We start from the raw sequence: 21,876 nt of genomic DNA, 5'->3' as shown, positions 1-21,876 counted from the left end.
CGTCTGGCCAACATGGTGAAACCCCATCTCTACTAAAAATACAAAAAAAATTAGCCAGACATGATGGTGGGCGCCTGTAATCCCAGCTACTCGGGAGGCTAAGGCAGGGGAATTGCTTAAACCAGGGAGGTGGAGGTTGCAGTGAACCAAGATGGGGCCACTGCACTCCTGGGCAACAGAGTGAGACTCCGTTTCAAAAAAAAAAAAAAAAAAGATCTGCTGATGTCCATATTCTATCACTTCAATACAAAAGTAGAAACCTTACCTTCTTGTAGGTCCCTTGTTTTTCCACTTATGATAGTAATTGTATTAAATATTTCATCTATATACATTGAGATCTGCATTCAGGCTATGTTATACTTTTTGCTTCAGCCATCAAACAATTTAGAAAACTCAAGAAGATAAGGAAAGTCTGTGTATTTACACAATTTAAAGTTTTTCAGCTCGGGTCATTTCATTTTCTCTTTTTTCTTTGATGAAGTCTGGCTCTTCTCCCCCAGGCTGGAGTGCGGTGGCCTAATCTCGGCTTACTGCAACCTCCACCTCCTGGGTTCAAGGGACTCTCCTGCCTCAGCCTCCGGAGTGGCTGGAATTACAGGCGCACGCCAACATGCCCGACTAATATTTGTATTTTTAGTAGAGATGGGGTTTCATCATATTGGCCAGGCTGGTCTCGAACTCCTGACCTCAAGTGATCCGCCCGCCTAGGCCTCCCAAAGTGCTGTGATTACAGGCGTGAGCCACCATGCTCAGCTAGGGTCATTTCTACAGTTCTGTTTTCAAGTTCATGGATTCTTTTCTCTGTCCCCTTTGTTCTGCGATTGAACTCATCCAATTAGGTTTTTTTATTTTGGTGGTTATATTTTTCAGTTCTAAAATTTCCATTTAGCTTCTAGTCAATAAGATTTTATATTTTTGTGCCAAGTGTATTCATATCTTTGTCAGATAATTCCAATATCTGTGTCATCTCGGTGTTGCCATCTGCTGATTTTTTTTTTTTTTTCGTTCAAGTTGAGATTTTCCTGGTTCTTGGTATGATGTGTGATTTTTTAATTGCACACTGGACATTTTGGGTGTTATGAGACTCTGGATCTTACTTGAATCTGTTTTAGCAGGCTTCCTCTGACTCCATGCCTGTTAGGGGAGGGGGTTTCATTTTGCTAATGCCAAGCAAGGGTGAAGGTCCAAGTTCTCCATTTAGCCTCCTTTGACTACCCAGAGTGGGGGAAAAGGTGCTTTACTGGTGGATATGGGATTCCAGACTTCCCAGATGGCCTCCTCTGACTTCGCCCTGGCAGGGTTGGAAGGGTGCCTTGTTACTGCTGCTGGATAGAGAGCTCATTACCTCTGATAGGGATGAAAGTCCCAGCTTCCCACTCCATATTGTCTGATAACACCCTGGTGAGGGATGGAGTCTGGGGAGGGTACCTCCTTACAGCTAATTAAAGGTGGAAGTTTAGGCTCCCCACTTGGCCTTTGCTAATAGGGGCAGTGGTGGGGCTGTGATTTTTTTCCATAGTGTTTGGCTAGAGTAGGGCAGCTGTTCTCTAAAAGTTTCTGCCTTCCTGAATTGCCTTCCTAGTGCTTTGGCTGAAGAGAACAAGCAGGCTTTTCTTGGGACCTTATTTTGTGCATGCTCTTTGGCATTTCTGGGCTGCTTCTCTAGCACCTAGTTCAGGATATGCAAGATAAACAGAAAATCCTCGAACTCACTACCATTCAATTCTTGGGTTCCAAAATCAAGGTTCCAAGGTTGCTAGTCAGTCTGCTGCTTTTTCCACACATTTCCGTCTTTTTATGTTAGTTTTATGTATAATGTCCAGGGGTTTTAGCTGTGTTTAGTTTAGCAGGAGGAATGGGAAGAAGTGAATCTACTCCAAGTACATCCACTCTTCTTTGTGTAGAACCCCTTGGTGCTATACCAAGGGTCAGGCAAATGATGGCAGTGCGGGAGTCACAGGACTTGAAGTCCAAGGACTCAGATCAGAGTCTGGGCACTAGTACTTTACATGCTAGTGACCTTGGTTAGGTCATTTAGTGTCTCTGAGCCTCCATTTACTCATCAGAAATGGAATTATGGTGATAATACTGAATTTATAGGTTTTTATGAGAATAAAATGAGATGATAAATACATAATAACTTTCAAACCATAAAATTCCATACAAGTGTAAGTTATTTTAAATACGATCTAGGATGGAGGTGAAGAGAAGTGAAGAAGGGGTATCTGGGAAAAATAAGGTAGTTCAATTTTTCTCAAGTCAGTTCCCTCACTCTCTTATAACATGCAAAGATCTACAAGTAAATTGCCCCCCACCCCCAATTCCAAGATCTCTATATCAATTCCCTAGAGCATGGAAATGGCAAAATATGTGATTAAATTAAGGATCTTGAGAGGAGGACTTTATCCTAGATGATCCAGGTAGGGCCTAAATACAATCACATGTGTCCTTCTAAGAGAAAGGAGAAAGGAGTTTTGAGAGAGACAGAACACAAAGGAGAAGAAGACAGAGCAGACCGAGAGATGTGGCCACGAGCCAAGAATGACAACCATCACCAAAAACTGGGAGGGGCAAGGAGTGGATTCTCCCCTATAGCCTCCCTCCAGAGGTATTTACATCTTGATTTCAGACTTTTTGCCTTCAGAGCTGTGGGAGAATGAATTTCTGTTGCCTTGAACCACCAAATTTGTGGCAATCTGTTATGGCAGCCCCAGGAAGTTAATACGGGAACCTTAGAGAGGTCATCTATTCCCACTCCTTCACCTAAGAGATGAAGAAACTGAAGCATAAAGAAGGGAAGTGACTAAAGTCACACAATTATTGGCACACTAACAGGATCTTGCTCTATTGCCCAGGCTGGAGTGCCGTGGCATGGCCTCAACCTTCTAGGTTCAGGTGATCCTCCCACCTCAGCTTCCCTCGTAGCTGGGACTGCAGGTGCATGCCACCATACCTACAGGTAGCACCACCACACCTGGCTTTTTTTTTTTTTTCTTTCTTCTGTATTTTTTGCAGAGACGAAGTTTCACCATGTTGCCCAGGCTGGTCTTAAACTCCTGGGCTCAAGCTATCTGCCCACCTCAGCCTCCCAAAGTGTTGGTATTACAGGTGTGAGCCACTGTGCCCAGTCTGTGTCTTCTTTTTAAAACATCTTTATTGAGATATATAATTCACATACCACACAATTCATCCATTTAACGTGTACAATTCAATGTTTTTTGTTATATCCAGGGAGTTATTAAAACATTGCTATAATCTTATTTTGGAATATTTTCACCACCTACCCCAAGAAGCTCCATACTTGCTAGCAGTTTTGTCTGAGTCCTTTCTGGTTCCCTGTTTCAGGCATATTGATTTCTTCTCCCCAACCAGACTTGACTTTGCAGTGCCTTGTCTTTTGTATTCCTCTCTCATTCCCTAGTCAGCTGCTTCTCATGAGGCCATGGTTTGACTGGTCGCCCCAGACTCCCTTTAGACGAGGAGTTCATCATTCTTTCCGGCTGGCACTGAGGATTCTTTGATGGGGCTCTGGCCCTGGCAGCTGGCCTGCTGACCTGTGGGAAAACCCTACAACACATCATCCCCTGAACCAACCGTCAAAGAGATCAAGGTTCACTTGTTCTTCATTTATGTCTAAAGAGATAGAGTCTGGAAACTGAGTCACACTGAAGGGCCAGACAGCTTTGGTTCCCTCTAGTATCTTCAGAGCAAGCTCCACTGGCTCACCCACAACTCCACTGAGGAAAAGCTGACCACTGGTGAGGGCTGGCTGGCACCTCTGGATGACCCAGAGGGCTGTATCTGGAAGCCTAAGTAGAAAAAAAGAAATAGAACATGCCGTTGGGGGAACACTTGCTCTACATTTCTGGTGTTTTCTTTCTTGGGGCAGAAACCCTATTAAACAAACAAACACTCCTGGCCTCTCTAGGCTCTGGCTGTCACTCTTGGCCCCAGGATGCAGAAAGCACCCCATGCACCTGCTGCTTTTTGTATATTTCCCAGGGGCATGTCCCCAGGAGTGAGAGGCCTGTGTTTTTCATTGATAATTATGTTGGGTGGTGAGTCAGTCCACCATGGTTTTTTTTTTTTTTAATCAGTATAGGGGAGTTTTGCCCTCTGCCTCATTTCTTTGTCTCCACTGGTCCAAAACTTGGACGAGAAAAAGAGACACGTTATATATTAAGGTGGAAAACGGAAACATTATGTACCAACCACTTAAACGTCAAATACCTGAGTCCTCCATGGACTCTGAACCAGGCCCTGAGTTTTCTCACCTTGATGATGGCAACAGAGTTCCAAGAGCCTCCCAGCTTCCAGTGTCTCTCATCCCTTGAGAGCATTTAGTTTAAATTTCTAATGTGGAAGAGAAGAGATTAAAGTTTACCGAACCTCCACTAAGATGATTTTCTAGGTGCTTTGACATGGTGTTTTATTTAGAACAACAACTCTGAGAGATGGTAACAGCAATAATTTATTGCATTCTTTCTTTCTTTTCTTTTCTTTTTTTTTTTTTTTTAAGACGGAGTTTCACTCTTGTTGCCCAGGCTGCAGTGCAATGACATGATCTCGGCTCACTGCAACCTCAGGCTCCCTGGTTCAAGCGATTCTCCTGCCTCAGCCTCCTGCATAGCTGTGATCACAGGTGCCCACCACCACTCCTGACCAGTTTTTGTATTTTTAGTAGAGAAGGGGTTTCACCATGTTGGTCAGGCTGGTCTTGAACTCCTAACCTTAGGTGATCCACCTGCCTCGGCCTCCCAAAGTGTTGGGATTACAGGCGAGAGCCACCAGCATTATTTCTTTTCTTACGCTAGTTACTGGGCTGTTATACCTGCATCAGCTTGCTTTGTTCTCTCAGCTAACTGAGGCTCGATGAGACTGAGTAATTTGCTCAAGGTCATGCAGAAATTAGTGCTAGAATCAAGCATTTAATTTAGGATTAAAAAAAAATTTTCCAGCACAGTGCTTTTTTTATTCTCATGCTTCTTCTGTTGTAGTACTGTTCATATATCTCTGAGAAATCTAGAGTCATTAGCTTTTTATCTAATTTTTATTAAAAATTTTTTTTAAATAAAAATAATGTATTTTTAAGGTGTACAACATAGTTCTTTAATATAGATACATAGTGAAATGAGTACCACCATCAAGCAAATTAACATGTCCACTTCCCCACACAGTTATCTTTTTTTTTTTTTTTTGAGACGGAGTCTCGCTGTGTCACCCAGGCTGGAGTGCAGTGGTACAATCTCGGTTCACTGCAATCTCCGCCTCCCAGGTTCACGCCATTCTCCTGCCTCAGCCTCCTGAGTAGCTGGGACTACAGCACTCGCCACCGCGCTCAGCTAATTTTTTGTATTTTTAGTAGAGACGGGGTTTTACCATGGTCTCAATCTCCTGACCTTGTGACCCGCCCACCTCGGCCTCCCATAGTGCTGGATTACAGGCATGAGCCACTGTGCCCAGCCTTCTTTTTTTTTTTTTAAGTGGTGAGAGCCCATGAAATCTACTCTCTCAGCAATTTCCCAGTTTATAGTACAGTATTATCAACTATCACCAATGTATCTTGTATCATTGGAAACTCATTCTTAGGGGTTTGTAGTACCCTCTACTAATTACCTGTTCAACTACTTCAGCCAGTGGTTTGTGTTTGTTTGGTTGCTTTTGTTTGTTTGTTTTTTCAGACAAATTCTTGCTCTGTCGCCTAGGCTGAAGTGCAGTGGTGTGATCTTGGCTCGCTACAACCCCTGACTCCTGGGTTCAAGCTATTCCCCTGCCTTAGCCTCCTGAGTATCTGGGACTACAGGCCTGCACCACCACACCCAGCTAATTTTTGTATTTTTAGCAGAGACAGGGTTTTACCATGTTGGCCAGGCTGGTCTCAAACTCCTGACTTGAAGTGATCCACCCGCCTCGGCCTCCCAAAGTGATGGGATTACAGGCATGAGCCACTGTGCTGGGCCACAGCCAGTGTTTTCACTTGACTCCCACATACCTCTTTGCCCTGCCTTCTTTCCTTTTTCTATCTCTGAAGAATTCCTCCCACCTGGGACACATCCCCTTCCTGTTCTTAAAGACAAAACTTAAAGAACAAGAAGGGAGTTGTCCCAGGTGGGAGCAATGAAGAAGTCAATGAAGACTGAGAAACTGCTTTCTGATCACCCTAAGTCAATGTTCTCCCAGTCCTCCAGGCTGTTCATTTGTTCTTTCATTAATTCATTAATTTAATTTATTTATCCCAAAACATTTATTGAGGTTTTTTTTTTTTTTTTTTGGTGCCAAGGAGAAAGAGCCAGGAGCTCTGAAAGAAGCAATGATAAATCAGAGGTGAAATTTTGGGGAGTTTAAATAATAGTATATGGCTGGGTTGTCAGGTTGAGGCAGGGATATCATAATCTTTCACTAGTGTAGGAGCACTTGAGGAATAAGGCAGCCCAACAAATATGTAGTGAATGCTACATTTTAAAAATTATTGCCAGCTGCGTGTACATTATCTCAGTGTCCAGAGTGTCCCTCCTTCCGGTTGTGGTCTGGGCCCCATCCCTTTGGCCTAAGGGATTCTTGCTTTCTCTCTTTCAGAGTCTCTCTCTCTTTCTCTCTCTGTTTTTCTCTCTTTCCTATGTTTGTAATGTCTTTCTTTCTGATGGCTGTTTCTCCTCAGCATGGAAATGTTAATATCCTTATTGTAATAATATTTTTGAGCACTTACTATATGCCAGGCAGAGATACCATATGTGGTTAGTCGAGTAATAACCCCCCAAGGATGTCCACATCCTAGTCCCCAGAACCTGTGAATATGTTACCTCATATAATAAAATGGACTCTGCTGATATGATTAAGGATCCTGAAATGAGGAGACTGTCCTGGATTATTTGGGTAGGCCCAGTGAAATCACAAGGTTCTTTAAAAAATCAGACATAAAGCAATGTGACAACAGAAGCAGAGAGAGGGAAGGGGTAGGGAGAGAGAGAGACAGATAGGAAGAAAGAGATTGGAAGATGGTAAACTGCTGGCTTTGAAGACTGATGAAGGATGCAAGCCAAGGAAATATAAGAAGACTCTAGAAGCTAGAAAAAGAAAGGAAATAGATTCTCCCCCAGAGTCTCCCAAAGAAATGCAGCCCTGCCAACCCATTTTAGAACTCCTGATCTCCAGAACTGTAAGGCAGTAAATCTGTATTAAGTCAATACGTTTGTAGTAATTTGTTACAGCAGCAATAGAAAACTAATACACCATGCTAAGTCTCTCTTATTTAAAAACCAAACCAGGCTAGGCGCAGTGGCTCACACCTGTAATCCCAGTACTTTGGGAGGCCGAGGCGGGTGGATCACCTGAGGTCAGGAGTTCGAGACCAGCCTCAACATGGAGAAACCCCATCTCTACTAAAAATACAAAATTAGGCGGGCATAGTGGTACATGCCTGTAATCCCAGCTACTCAGGAGGCTGAGGCAGGAGAATTGCTTGAACCTGGGAGGCGGAGGTTGTGGTGAGCCGAGATCGTGTCATTGCCCTCCAGCCTGAGCAAGAAGAGCAAAAGTCTGTCTCAAAAACAACAACAACAACAACAACAAAAACCAAACCAAAACATCAAACAAACAAACAACTGCCTTGCTCCTGTGTTCTATCTTACTTTCTATCAAAGCCAAGCTTCCTGAAAAGTGCTGCCTCTATCCCCTCCCTCCCACGTGCTCTGAAGCCCACTTCAACTTTTCTTCCATCTTTGCCACTCAATTTTTCCCAGGGCCAACAATAAACAACTTCATTCCATATATAAGAGCACTTTCCAATTCTACCTTGACATAGCAGAGTTGACCAATTCCTCATTCTCTAAACCTCTTTCTCCTCTTTGCTTCAGTGGTGGCATGCCCACACAATTTTTCTCCTACTTCAGCTCCTCCTCTGCCTCCTGCCTCCAGTTGTCCTTCTGTGTGTTTGGTGTTTCCCTAGTGTCCACCTACAGTCTTTATCTTTTGAGATCCTCTCTGGGTTATCTCGTCCATTCTCATGGTCTCAGTGACAGCCTATGTTCCAATGGCTCTCTAATATGTATCTCTACTCAGATTTCACTCCTAACTCCAGACTCATAAAGGGAACATCCCATTGTCTTGTCTAGTTGAATCTTCCCACAAGCATCTGTAACCCATCACACCCAAACCCACCCTAATTATCTTCTCATTCAAATCTGCTTCTCCTCCATACCCTATCTCTAAAACAAAGAACGTGGGATTCGTGACTGCTCTTTCTTCCTGACTCTCTGCATTGATTCAGTTTCAATGTCCTGTCAATTCCACTTCTGAAACACCTCCCCATATGCATCTCTTCCTCCTTATCCTCACTGCTTCTATGTTAGTTCAAGCTTTCACTTCCTAGTCCTCAGCAGTTCTTTCCTGGGTCACCACAATAGTTTACCGATGGTCTTCTTACTTCTAGTAGTCTTATTCCCTTATCATATATACTATTCAGTGTTAAGGGAGTAATACACATAAATAAGTCAGGCCACTTCTCTTCTCAAAATCCATCACTTGGGTCCCTGTTGCCTTTAAGATAAGTCCAAATGCCACCACAGGGCTTATAAACTCTACATTCATGATATGTTTTTCTGTCCACTTCCTAGTCTCTTTTCCTGTCCTACTTTCTCAGGCATCTTATATTCCTTTACAAAAGACACCTTACATCAATAGCAAGTTCCAGGTAATGAACTGGTGAAGAGCAGTGGCTCTGGACTCAAACTTCTGGTTTGAGTCTCAGCTTCATCACTTATTAAGAAAACTGTGACTTTGTTCAATATATTTAGTTAGCCCCTCCACGCCTCAGTTTCCTCATATATGAAAGCGGGCGAAGGACCTATTTCAAAGAGTTGTGGTTGAGCTCTTAATGTAGCATCCATCCTAGGATAAGTGCTCATCAGGGGCTTATATCTATGATCACCTGGCTTCTGTACCTGGTGTTCACTCTGTCTGCAATTCTGCATCACCTCCCTCTACTCTACTCTGCTCGGTCAACCCCAACTTTAAGACTAAGCCAGTGTTGTTTTCCTTGGGAAACTTCCCCTGACCTCCACCACTTTCTGGCCATAAATGCATAACCCTATCATAGTGCTTAGTGCTGAAACTGTTTGCCTCTTCTCACTAGATCCTGAGCAACTTGAGAGCAGGAATTATATCTTTAACTATCCACAGAAACTTGCATATAAATATTCTTCAATATATATTCATTGGGTGACCAGATGAGTGCAATATTCTGGATAAATTAATGTTTTATTTAATCTAGGAACATGATTTTTTTAGACAAAAATGCCGCCCCTATTTTAAAGAACAAAATAGATTATCCAGGGCAGATAATATGGGGAGAATTTTATGTCTGGAGCTACTTCCTGGGAATGATATTCTGTGTCACCCCAGGGGTCGGAAGGCCAAGGCACATTTTTTTCTGGGGCACAACTGTTGCTTTCTGTTCTATTGTGGAGGTGTGGAGAGGAAGAGAAAGAGAAGGAAGGACAGGCCCTAGCCCCTGAGAACTCTACCTTAGTGTCCAAGCATAGGAACAGCCTTACTTTGGGGAAGCTGTCATCACTCACTGTATCCCTAGTAGCATGAAGGGCCCCAGCTAGATGTACATTAAAGCCCTCTCAGCCCTTCAAGGTCAGTTAATATTAACAGTATTTTGTTGAACAAATAAATGGTGAAATGTTGCATCCAAAGGCTGTTGTGTAGTAGTAGAGGAAGCCATAATTTCCCTTTCATTATAGTCAGTTGGTGGGAAGGGAGCTCCTACTAGCTGAATCAGGCTTTTTTGTTGTTGTTGTTCTTTTTTTTTTTTTAAGATGGAGTCTTGCTGTGTCACCAGGCTGGAGTGCAGTGGCACGATCTCCACTCACTGCAACCTCCACCTCCCGGGTTCAAGCGATTCTCCTGCCTCAGCCTCCCAAGTAGCTGGGACTACAGGCGTGCACCAGCATGCCCAGCTAATTTTTGTATTTTTAGTAGAGACAGGGTTTCACTATGGTAGCCAGGATGGTCTCAATCTCTTGACCTCGTGATCTGCTTGCCTTGGGCTCCCAAAGTGCTGGGATTCCAGGTGTGAGCCACCGTGCCCTCCCGAGTCAGACTTTTAATTAACCAAGAAAAGCCTTGTGAGGAATGGAGCAAAAAGTTCAGGATAACATCCCATCCTTAGCTGTCTCATAGTTTTCTCTTTTGCAAGCCTTTACAGGATAGGGTTGACCAAATAAATCTGATTTATAGAAGTGCAGATTCAAATACAGCCCTTTAGATATTTCAAAGATTTTTCTGCAAACGTAATCTGACATGTGCAGCAGGAATAAAGGGCAGTGGCTCTCGAGGAGTGAGCTGCATGGACAGTGGTGTATCAATAGGAGTCCAGGCTTTTTCTAAGCACATACAAGCTCCCTCTTCCTCAAAACCATAAGAAAAAAATGTGTTCACATGTTTAGTTAACTAATATCGTGTGCCTTTTGTACACAAGGCACTTTGGGTGCAAACATGAACAAAATGGGCTCACACTGTCTCGGCTCTCATGATGCTTTGTCTAGTCGGGGAAGACAGACTAATTTGAAACGTAATTGGGAAGCACTGTGATGAGGGAGGCAGAGGGAGCTTTGGAGGCAGAAGATTAGTCTCCTGCCTTAGGCCTGGCAGTGTCAGGACTCCTTCCTGATAGTGGTGCTGTCTACACTGAGACCTAAAGAATGAGGAGGAGCTACCCACAGAAAGATGGGGAAAAGAGAGAAGGGGTTGAGGTGGGTGACAGATGTGCTGGGCAAAGGAAACAGCATCTGTGTAGCAGAATGTTATGTATCTGGAACCCTGGAATTGTCAGTTATGACCTCAAACTAAGGACAAACAGGAGCATTCACACAACTATGAAGCAGGACTCATCACCAATACTACCACGGGCAGGACGGCAGAGATCGTCACTATGCTAACTGCCAGGAATAGGAATCCACACACTTCTGCCCACTACATCCTGGCCTGAAGTGCTACCAGTGTCTGCTGGAGACATGCTCACATGCAACATGTAATGTGAAGTGGTTTTATTATAATACAGACAGGCAGCAAGGGACAAAAGAGGCCTAGGATCCATTGTGAGGCAGTCCTCAAGGCTCAAGACAGCTGCCTGGGAAGGATGGAGTCTTGAGTGTACATGCCCCCCCCACACTACAGCTGAGAGACCCTGAAGGCAACTCCCCCTGAGTTACATATCTCAGGGGTAATGTGACTCACTGGGCAAAGCTGGGAAGGGCATCCTGCTTCCAGAGGAGAGAAGAATAAAGCCTGGGCTGTCCCAGGCAGCCTCTCTCTAGCTCCAGATGTTACATTTTCTAGGAGGGACAGAAACGGGGCTTGGGCTGTTTCAGGCAGTTACTGCCTGTTTTGGGTTTGTCTGTTTGTTTGAGAAAGAGTTGCTCTGTTGCCTAGACTGGAGTGCAATGGTATGATCTCAGCTCACTGCAACCTCTGCGTCCCGGGTTCAAGCTATTCTCCTGCCTCAGCCTCCTGAGTAGCTGGGATTACAGGTGCCCGCCACCATACCTGGCTAATTTTTGTATTTTTAGTAGAGATGGGGTTTTACCACGTTGGCCAGGCTGGTCTTGAACTCCTGATGTCAAGTGATCCGCCCGCCTCCGCCTCCCAAAGTGCTAGGGTTACAGGCATGAACCACCACGCCGGGGCTATTTTGGGTATTATGTTTTCAGCATATTCTACAGTTTTTTTTTTGAAAACTACAAGCAAGAAAGAGGGTGAGAATTAGGTCAGTGCAAGGTCCCCTGGAGGACTGTCCTGTAGTCACCCCCCACCAACCCAGATATCCCTCTTAGCAAAGCTAGTGCATTTCATATGTCCACAGGCTTCCCCAGATCTGGAGGTAGAGGTTTGCCTTGTCAAGTCAATGTGACACCCTCACTGACACAATCTTCGTGCAACGTCACTGAGTGAGCCAGAGTACATTTCATTAGGCCCAGGAGTATTATAACCACAAGCAGGGTGGCTGTACCTGCCTGAGCAGTGACCTACCCAAGGTTCCAGTGATCCAGATAAGAATTCATTAAAGAGACCAAAGAAGGATTCTTCAGATGTCCCCACTGTCTGCAGCAAGGGGGGCTGCATTTGGATCTCCTCCACCTGTGTCTCCACAATGCCTGAGGTGTTTATCTAGATCGAGCAGGAAGTGTTGGCAACGACATTCCTCCCAACTGGTCTAAAAGGGAGCCTAGAAGAATTCTGTTGCCCAAACGACTTTCTTTAAGAACTTGGAGGATATCTGCTGGGCTGCTACAGCAGGGGCAGTGGAAGAAACAATATCTTTCATGGTCAGGGACAGATTCTTTTTTTTTTTTTCAGCTCTGACTCCTGTGTATGGTACCAAAGCTCTCATAAAGGACATAATTCCAGAGTCAGCTCCTCCTCCTAGCAGGTCCCTAGGTAGACTGGTGTACAGGTTTAGGCTGCTGGCCCAACAGTGCACCTCACCCCAAGGAGTGCTGTTTAGCGGCACCTCCAGCAGGCCCCATGCATGGATCTCCTCATCCATCAGCTTTTTGGGCATGACATTGCCCCTCCCATACTTAGGTCACCTCCAACTGCCCTCAGAGAAAGATGTAGCCCTCGGATGCACGCAGCATCCATTCCCCCGTTTTATTGTTCAGCGACCTGTTCATAGTACGGAGGCATTGGCATTCACCAGCTAGGCCTCATTAATCACATAGTTGCATGAGCTCAGTTTCCTCCATTCGATGATGCTCATGAAGCTCCTATGCAGAGGACTAGCATTTGTTTAGTCCTTGTTTTTGTTGTCACTGCTGGGACATTTCTGATCCAAGTAGTCAAAGGACCATGTTGAATCAAAGCACCAGCCCACCAAGGTTTTGTTAGGTGTGGTTGTGACACTTTGAGTTAGTTAAGTTGTAACAGGCCTCTCTAGCCCCCTCTCAAGTGGCAACTGCCAGATCCTCATTCAGTAACCAGGGCCGGGATTCTGTTAACATACATTGTGGCCTTAGGAATGCTGGTGTACTTTACCATTGGCAGGATGAGAGGGTCTCTGCGGTCTGTAACAGAACAAAGTCTGGGATGGAGGATCCAGTACTTAGTCAGGCAGCCTGCAGTGATCACAGCTTGGGAATGCCTAATGAAAGTGTTACCCTCCAGGCTTCTACTGCCTCATGGATAAAGCAGATTGACAGGTTTCTTCCCCTTCCCTTTCCCTTCCCCTGAGGTACAGGTAGTTCCTGCCTAACACATAGGAGTTGGGCTGAGGTGGTGTAGTGACCCAGTCTGTCCCAGTCCCCAGGCTACCACCTCTGTAGGCACCCATTACCCTTGTTTCTTGACCCAGGGTTTGCGGCCTCAGTTGTCTAGCCCATGTAGGGAAATTACGTCAGGTACAAATTTGACATCTGATAACACTACCCACCTGACTGGAAAGATCTGACGTCCCCAGTGCCACTAGAGGAACCCTAACACCCTGGTACTCCTTGGTTCTCTCTCCCATCCCTGTGGTATCCCATAGAAGGGAGGCACCAGGGAAAGTATCACCTGCAGATTAGAATTGGAGAGGCCCTGTTGAGGGTGCTATAATGGCCTGAATCTCGAACTTACCTCCAGAATATGCACTCTTAAGGGAAAACAGAAAAAGAATGGTTGGGAATACTGAGATTAGGATTTTCCAGGCATAGCCTAATCAAGTGGCTGCCTGGTTCACCTCCATCTCCACCAAGCTCAGTGTTTTCAAAACATGTGCTGCAGTGCCATGTTTCTTTTGCATTGGAGTACAGAATTCAGTGTCCATACTGCCTTAGTTAGATGTGGGTATACCATACCAGCAGGCTGTCTTAATGTCCTTTTTCTGTTGCTGTCTGAGCCAGCTAGCTATTCCATTGTTCAATAGCTCCGTTCACCTGCACATAACAGGGTGCATGGAAAGTCCATCATATTCCCTGAGAGTGTGCCTGTCATGTTCCCTGGGCAGTGAAGGATGTTCCTTGATCAGAGTAAAGTCCCACGAAGTGTCCGAAAATATGACATAACTTCCTCTCAAGGGGGTCTATGGTAGTCCAAGCATCCACATGAGTGACATATATGTCTCCCTTCCAGGCAGCAAGCTGCTGCCATAGTCCTATTCCCCATACAAGGAATCAATTAATAGTCCAGTCACTTAGTTGCCATTCCTCTGACTGAATGGCTAGGTTGTTGACAACAGCCCATAAATTCATGAAAATATAGCAAGATATGATGGTAGAGGTGGCCTGGATGGCCATCATCATTTCCTGTAGTTTGGCCCATTGGGCAGAACTTTCATGTTCAGTCACAGTCAATGTATGACCATCCCTTGGCCAGATGGCGGTCACAACCTCATGGACCTGTCTGCTTGTTGTTTTGCAGCTCCATTAGTAAACCTGCCATGCCATCAGTAGGCAAGTCTCTGAGTCTTGTGCCATGGACTGCCTCAGAGGGAGCAAAGCTAGCCATTCTGGAGCATTCAGTATGGCTAGCTTGGCTCCTTCTGATGAGCTAGCCATTTGTTTAGGGAGCATACTGGTTCCCTGGGCTCCTGGCTGGGCTCAATTTTGAATGTACCATTTCAGTTTGATAACTGATGTCTGTCAAGCCCATCCAATGTTATAGTTGGGGTTTGTGAGCGCTCAAGTGGGAATGGCTAGTTCAGGTTACAGTGTCATATGTTGCTTTTAGGCTGTAAGATGCTCAGTCCCCAAGATTGCCCAATAGCAAGCAAGGGATTGAATTCAGAAGAGACATATCTGGTGGCTGCCTCAGGCAACTTATGTGTTTGTTTGTTTGTTTGTTTGTTTATTTTGAGACAAAGTCTCACTCTGTCGCCCAGGCTGGAGTGCAGTGGTGCGATCTTGGCTCACCGCAACCTCTGCCTCCTGGGTTCAACCGATTCTCCTGCCTCAGCCTCCTGAGTAGCTGGGACTACAGGTGCCCACCACCACGCCTGGCTAATTTTTGTATTTTTAGTAGAGACAGGGTCTCACCATGTTGGCCAGGATGGTCTCGATCTCCTGACCTCGTGATCTGCCTGCCTCGGCCTCCCAAAGTGCTGGGATTACAGGCATGAGCCACCGTGTCCAGCCACAACTTAAGTGTTTAAAATGAGAAGCTGCTATAACCCAGTGGCAGTTTTCTGTTGGCACAGACTCCTGTCAGCAGGCATGGGGGTTGTGGACCTTTAACTCCATTAAGCTAGCAGGCTGTCAAGGTTTTAAAGTTAGTGAATGTGCCACAACTTGTTGAATGGCTTCCAAGGCCTGCCATTGCAAAGGGCTCTCTGTTCAAAGTGGGGACTTTGTTGGTCACTTTGACTAAAGGGGCCAGAAGGACACTCAGGTAAGGTACATACTGTTGTCAGTATCCAAAGAGGTTGAGTTGTTGAGCCTCCTTTTTATTAGTGGATACTATCAGGGTTAAACATTTTTGCTTGACTTTATCTGGGATACTTCTTTGGCTTCCAGCCCAGATGGCCTTGGCATTCAGCCTGGGACAGTCCATTGTGAGTCTCCATGCCCCAAAGGCATTTTTGACTGGCCAAACTGGGCAGTTACACTGTGAAAGGGTAGCTTATAACATTTTTATCTGCAGCAAGTTTTGAATTAGCCAAGTAATGTCCTCTTCTCCATTTAATATGTAACACTGCTTTTATTTTAGTAACCCGATGGGTCCTGAGTAGCTTAGGTGGCAGGCAGGGGTGGCCTATACCCCACTGTTAATGGCTCGAATTCTTAGCTGTGAAAGGACATACCCCCTCAGGCAGTGGTGATATTTTGTTCCACAAGCAGCCAAAGTGTCAATGCCTACAATACACTTAGTGATGGGAACCATGATCACTGGCCCCTGAAATGGCCCAAAGGGCCCCACCCACAAGCAGATAAGCACCACAAGCAAATAGGCACCATGATCTTCCATATTCACTTCCAAACCTCCTGATGTCATCACTTTAATCTTTTTTCCCCTAAAGGGATCCGGAAATATTGCAATGTGGGCCTCAGGGCACAAGAACCCCAGAAAAGTCCGAATCCTTTTCCTTCCCCTTTTTATCCTAACAGAGAATGGAGCCATTGGCACTCAGTGGGGACCCAGAGACGTTGGCCCCATTTCTAACTGCACCATTCAGCCTGAGACATTTGGGTCTGCAACGTCCTTTATCAAACAAACACACTGCCTAGGCTGCATAAGACTTCCCTGGCCTTCCTCCACATGCATCCTTTAGATAGGGGGTCTCCCCATCTTTGAAGGCCCACCCTATGCGTGTTGGTTCCCTCTCAGATGTTCCAGGGATAGTCTGAGGATCTCTTTCCCGTTCTCTCTCAAGTGCCTCAGGGTCCATCAGAATACCCAGTTCCTGAGCTTTCCGGCCTGGGAATGAGCGATTACGTAAGTCCCAACACCCAGGGGATTGTACGCTGCTCTATCCTGTTTCTATATTCTGTACTCTCTCCTCGGTCTATGCAGCCAGCTCACTCCCATCTGCAGGGGAGGTGGGGAGAGTATGTTTCACTTATCATCCTTCCCTCCCCATGATTCATCCAGCTGCATGTCCAGTCAGTTCCTGAATGCCCAGGCTGACATCTCTGCCCTGGGCCACGTACCAGGGGATATCACTGTCCCACTTCACCAGACCACACCCTGCTCACAGCACCAATTTTGTGAGGCAGGTTCACTAATAACCAATCCCAAGAGAAGACTCCCACTACAAGCAGGACAGCAGAGATTGACACTATGCCAATTGCCAGAAATAGGAGTCCACACACTTCCACCCACTACATCCTAGCCTGAAGGTCTACCAGTGTCGACTGGAGATACACTCACATGCAACAAATTTTGCGAGGTGGGATTATTACTTATAGGCAGGCAGGAAGGGACAAAAGAAGGCTAGGATCCATTGTGAGGCAGTCCTCAAGGCTCAAGGAAGCTTCCTGAACAGGATTGAGTGTTGCCTGTACATGCCCCACGTGCACCACAAATGAGAGGCCCCAAAAGGCAGCCCACTATGAGTTATACACCTCAGGAGTCATGTGACTCATTGGACAAAGCTGGGAAGGGCATCCTGCTTCCAGGGGAGAGAGGTACAAAGCCTGGACTGTCCCTGGCAGTTCCTCTCCAACTCCAGATGTTACATTCCCTAGGAGGGACAGGAACAAGGAGGCCCAGTTTCAAGCGGTTCCTTCCTTTCTCAGGATGTTGTATTCCTAGCACATTTTACGGTTTTTCTTGAGAATTACAAGCAAGAAAGAGTGGAGAACTAGGTTCGTCCAAGGCCCCTTGGAATATATTGTCCTGCGTTAACATCCTAGAGGTGCCATTAAAAGAGGAAAGTTAGTTCTGCTACCCCGAACCATACTACAGCACCCCATCCTTAACCTCTCCTAGATTTAAAACCATCCCCTAGAAGATAATATGGAGGTAAAAAGAGAAAGGGCACTGATGGAGTCATGTGTAACCAGCCACGGAAATGAGTGCTGTGACTTTTGTTCTCACCTCCTCCAAGTGAGGGGTCTCCAAGAGAATCACTCATAGAAATTGGTGGGCTGGCAAGAAGAAGAGACTGATATCTCAATCCCTGGTTGGATATCTGCTGATGAGCTTGCTGATCTGTACTCTGATCACTAGAGCAGGGAGAGAAGGATGACAGGGAAAGAGCTATCACTCTTACCACTTGGTTTAGCAGGGATGTGAGTCAAATGAATAGTGTGGAAATCGGTGTGAGTTTACTGTACGTTAAATGAACACTCAATAGGGTGTGGGTCATCTTGCCGGTTCTCCTTCCAAGAGAATTGGCTGCCAAGCCAGGAAACCTAGTTATACCACCAAGAGCCGGGCTGAGGGGTTGTGGGAAACAGTTATGAGGCAGGAGAATAGGGTCTGAAGGCAAGAAACCTAAGGCAGTTTCATGCTGACTTTCTAGAACTAAATTGAAACGAAAGCCTTAACTTTCCACGCCTAAGTAACAAAAGGACCAGAAGCTACTCCCTTTAAATAAATTCACACCGTTTCTGCACAGTAGATGGGAAACTGAAAGGAGTGGAACTTTGCAACTTCACTTCAGTCTCTGATTGGTTGCTTTCCGCAACCAATCAGACTGATTGTGGGCCACCACTTCATTTACATGGGGTGAACACCAAGTGGCCAATGGGAAACCTCTAGCAGGTATTTGGACCCAAGAAAATTCTGTATCAGGGCCCTTGAGCCTCTGCACGGCCTGCTCCCACACTGTGGAGTGTACTTGCACTTTCAATAAATCTCTGCTTTTGTTGCTTCCTTCTTTCCTTGCTTTGCTGTGCGTTTTGTCCAATCCTTTGTTGAAAACGCCAAGAAATCTGGACAACTTGCAGTCAAGACCCTCTACCAGTAACAGTTTTACGCTGCAGCAGATTTCCCATCAAGGAATTATGTACTGGGGAGAGCTCCCAGGGAACTAACCCATGTGCCTATTAAGAACTAGCATTTGGGTACCTTCCAAATGGAAGGTATTCATCACCAATCAGCCTTCAACTGAGAGGCAGAGAGAACCAACAGACAATTGCAATTTAATGCCCAGTCAGGCAAAATGACTTTTGGCCCTCACTTCCCAGCCCGCCCTGATTTTTCCTCGGGGTTCCAACACAGTAAGTATTTTTGGGAAAGGCAGACTTCTATTAAAGGACAGAATACACCACTTCCCCAAACCAAGTTCCACTGCTGAAGTCTGGCTGGTGCTGAGGGGAAGGAAGGAAGTTTTGCGAATCTCATTGCAAAACTTGAAATGAGATTTAAGATTTTAAGTGGACTACATTAGACTGGACTTGTAATAATTAAGTAAACAAAAAAACTACAGAATCTGTCAGGGCTGGAAGAACTGAGTACGGTTGAAGGCACTGGTTAAAACCTCATTGAGAATATGTTCAGCAGAGTTTAGAATGTTCATTAAATTGTTCCTATATGCAAAAAGCCTTTGAAGTAAGAGGCAGCCTGATTTGTTAAACTGATAGTTTCTGAAGATGACTGGAACACAGACGGAGAGAAGGAACTCTGGAAGACTAGGAAGAAGTCAGGCAATGAGTGTCTTAGAGCCCTTTTAAGGTGTTTGGACTTTATTCTGAGGCCCAAGAGAAGCCATGAAATATTTTAATGATCAAATTTGCATCTTAGAATGATCCCACAGCAGGTAGGGTAGGGGCTAGAAACAGGGAAATCATTTAAGCAAGAGAAAATGGTATGGCAGTGGGGATAGAGAAATGGCAGTGTGGATGGAGAAAAGTGGGAAGATATGTAGGTGGAGAATTGTCAGGAGTTGCTTACTGATGAGACGTGGGCTCGAGGGAAAGGCTAAGGAAGCTTCTCTTTCCCTACCTCTCCTTCCAGCTGACCCTAGAAATGTTGTCCGGTTTCCAGTCCCTGCTCACACTTCATTCAATGGTGGAGGAACATCCAGCTGCTGTCCCACGGGGGTCTGGAGGTCTATGGGCACCAACAGTACCATTTCCAGTCTTTCCAGCAGCGATAGGAGGCAGGCTGTGCCTCGAGTGTCATCTGGCTTGGAGGCCGAGGTCCCCACGTTTAAGTGACTTGCTTAGGACCTTGTTACAGGGTCCAAATTTCACCCTCAGCTTTAGGGCTCTTTTAATAACACTTCATTGCTGCATCCCGAAGTTAAGTAAAAGAAACAAAGATAAAAAGGAAAGCACTGTTCCAAATGCATAGCCTAGAGCATAGCAAAATATATAACTAGAGACCCGCGCCCTGCTGTCGGGGCGTCTCGATGTGCGCATGCGTCCCAGGACGAGGCTGCCGGAAGAGGTCAGGCGGTTCGCCGCGTTCCAAGTTGGAGGCCAGCCCACGACAAGGAGCGGAGGTGCGCGTGTGCTCCAAATCATTTTCCGGCAGAGGAAATTGGCTAGGACTATTAGCTAGTGGGAATCGGAAAAGGATGGGTCACTCGGCCTGTGCGCGGGGCACTATGGGTGTTGTAGTTTTTGCAGGGTGGTAGCAGTTGGTTCTTTTGAGAGGAAATCTTCGCGACCAGTTGAGTCACGAAGATTTTTGAGAAAAAGTTATTTGCACGGGGGAATCGAGTGTGGACTAGCTGCGTGGGTGTGGCTTAATTCTGCGGTTTCTCCTTTGGATGATACATTGAATGAACTGTGAGCAGGGACTGGAAACTGGACAGCATTTCTAGGGTCACTTTCTGCCTTGTCTTTGTTAACGCTCAGTTCCTCCCACATCTTTGGCTTCCCTCTATAAAACCCCTGCCACCTACAGATTCCCTTTATTATTCCATACGGGCTCCGATTATTAAATGCTCTGTTTCAGTCCTCTTTCTCACACGCGGTTCCTGGAATCGTCATCCTTCTCTCCCTCCTGAGTACCTTTTCTTGCTTTTGTCCTAGACAGACCTCCTCTAACACTCTGCCCTTGCCCCAGGAGTCATGCCAACGACCCCAAGAAAAGGATCCCACGGTAAACGTTTGTAGGCACAAGCAGATCTGAACCATCCTACTTCATTTCACTTATTTCTGCTTCTCTTCTGATCCTTGTCTCTTCTGGTTCCACCTCTATGTTCTACCTCTCTGTAGCCTCTTTGCTTCTCTTAAGTCTGGTGGCGTAGATAGTAACCCTCAGACCTGCCATTTTGTCTCTGGCCTCCACAGCTTGTCATTTAACAGAGGACCCAACCCTGGGTTGACTTCTGGGTCAGAGAGTGGGAAGTGAAAGAAACTGGAAAAAGAGAGGAAACAGGTTTGAAGAAGTCGTCAGGGAGATATATGGTGAAAGAGGGGGAAGAGAGAGTAAAACTTCTTGTACCTTCAAAAACTCTTTGGTTCTGGCTGTGTGTAGGGGTCTGTGAGCTCTGTGGTGGGGATGCATTAGTTAGAATCCTAGATGCTGGGAATTTAGTTATAGAGAACACAGATATACAGGTAAGCAACATTGCAGAATGGCATCAATTTTTCTTTTGCTTTTCTGTGTGTGCTTCTGCTCCTTCCCATATCTCCCCTAGCTAATTCTGAAGTATTTTGCGTCTTCACATCTTTCTCTGTTATATACTCCTCTTCCCATTTTTAAGGCCCCTTTCCCCCTCATTCTGACCCAAGCTATTTCTTTTGTATATCATATTAAAGTCATATTTTAGTCTAGCTTTCAAAAACACCTTGGTTGTATTTTCAAAGAACTTCCAGAATCTGCTTATTATCTCCTTCATAGCATGAAATATGCAATAAAACCAATGCTCTTTTTCATTTAAAAAATATGTAGAGTGATAGTTGAAAGTGGAGAGTGATAATGGATGAATGAAAGTTGAACAGAACCCAGGAGTTTGAGACGAGCCTGGGCAAAATGGTGAAACCCTATCTATGCAAAAAATACAAAAACTAGCCAGCCACGGTGATGACTGGACCTGTGGTCCCAGCTACTTGGGAGGCTGAGATGGGAAGATCGCTTGAGCCTGGGAGGTCAATGCTGCAGAGAGCCACAATCGTGCCACTGCACTCTGGCCTTGGCAACAGAGTGATATACTGTCTCAAAAAAAAAAAAAAAAAAAAAAAAAAAAAAAAAGAAGAAGAAGAAAAGAGAAAAGAAAAAAGAAAGAAAGAAAGAGAGAGAGAAAGAGAGAAAGAAAGAAAACAAAGTTGACTGTACCTCATTTTGGTTTTCTTGCTTTGTTTTGAATTCTGAAAAATGTTGGATTCCCATAATAATAATATACGTTTGAGGTATGTATTTTTTTCTTTTTTTACTCAGATTTAGTTAGCAGGACATTTCCAGGGTGTCACAGTATATTGAAATATTACAAGAAAGGTACGTAAATGCTGCACATCCTCCAATCTGGAAAATATTCAGCAACAGGAAGACAGTGAAAGGTAA

At 45.3% G+C, this 21,876-nt stretch overlaps 1 pseudogene across 1 annotated transcript in view; it reads right to left on the bottom strand.

Annotated features, from left to right (window-relative positions):
- Positions 1-3,581: 3,581 nt before the first annotated feature.
- LOC718900 (RNA polymerase II elongation factor ELL2-like) overlaps positions 3,582-21,876 on the bottom strand; it is a 45,656-nt pseudogene continuing 27,361 nt past the window's right edge. The window contains exon 3 of the transcript XR_014550.5: positions 3,582-3,809. The product of XR_014550.5 is annotated as an RNA polymerase II elongation factor ELL2-like (transcript). The remainder of the gene's footprint in view (positions 3,810-21,876) is intronic.

Source organism: Macaca mulatta, chromosome 1 (genome assembly GCF_049350105.2).
Source record: "Macaca mulatta isolate MMU2019108-1 chromosome 1, T2T-MMU8v2.0, whole genome shotgun sequence".
In the NCBI taxonomy this organism is placed as follows: domain Eukaryota; kingdom Metazoa; phylum Chordata; class Mammalia; order Primates; family Cercopithecidae; genus Macaca; species Macaca mulatta.
Note: the sequence above shows the minus strand (reverse complement) of the source record. Positions and strands in the feature narration are given on the sequence as shown.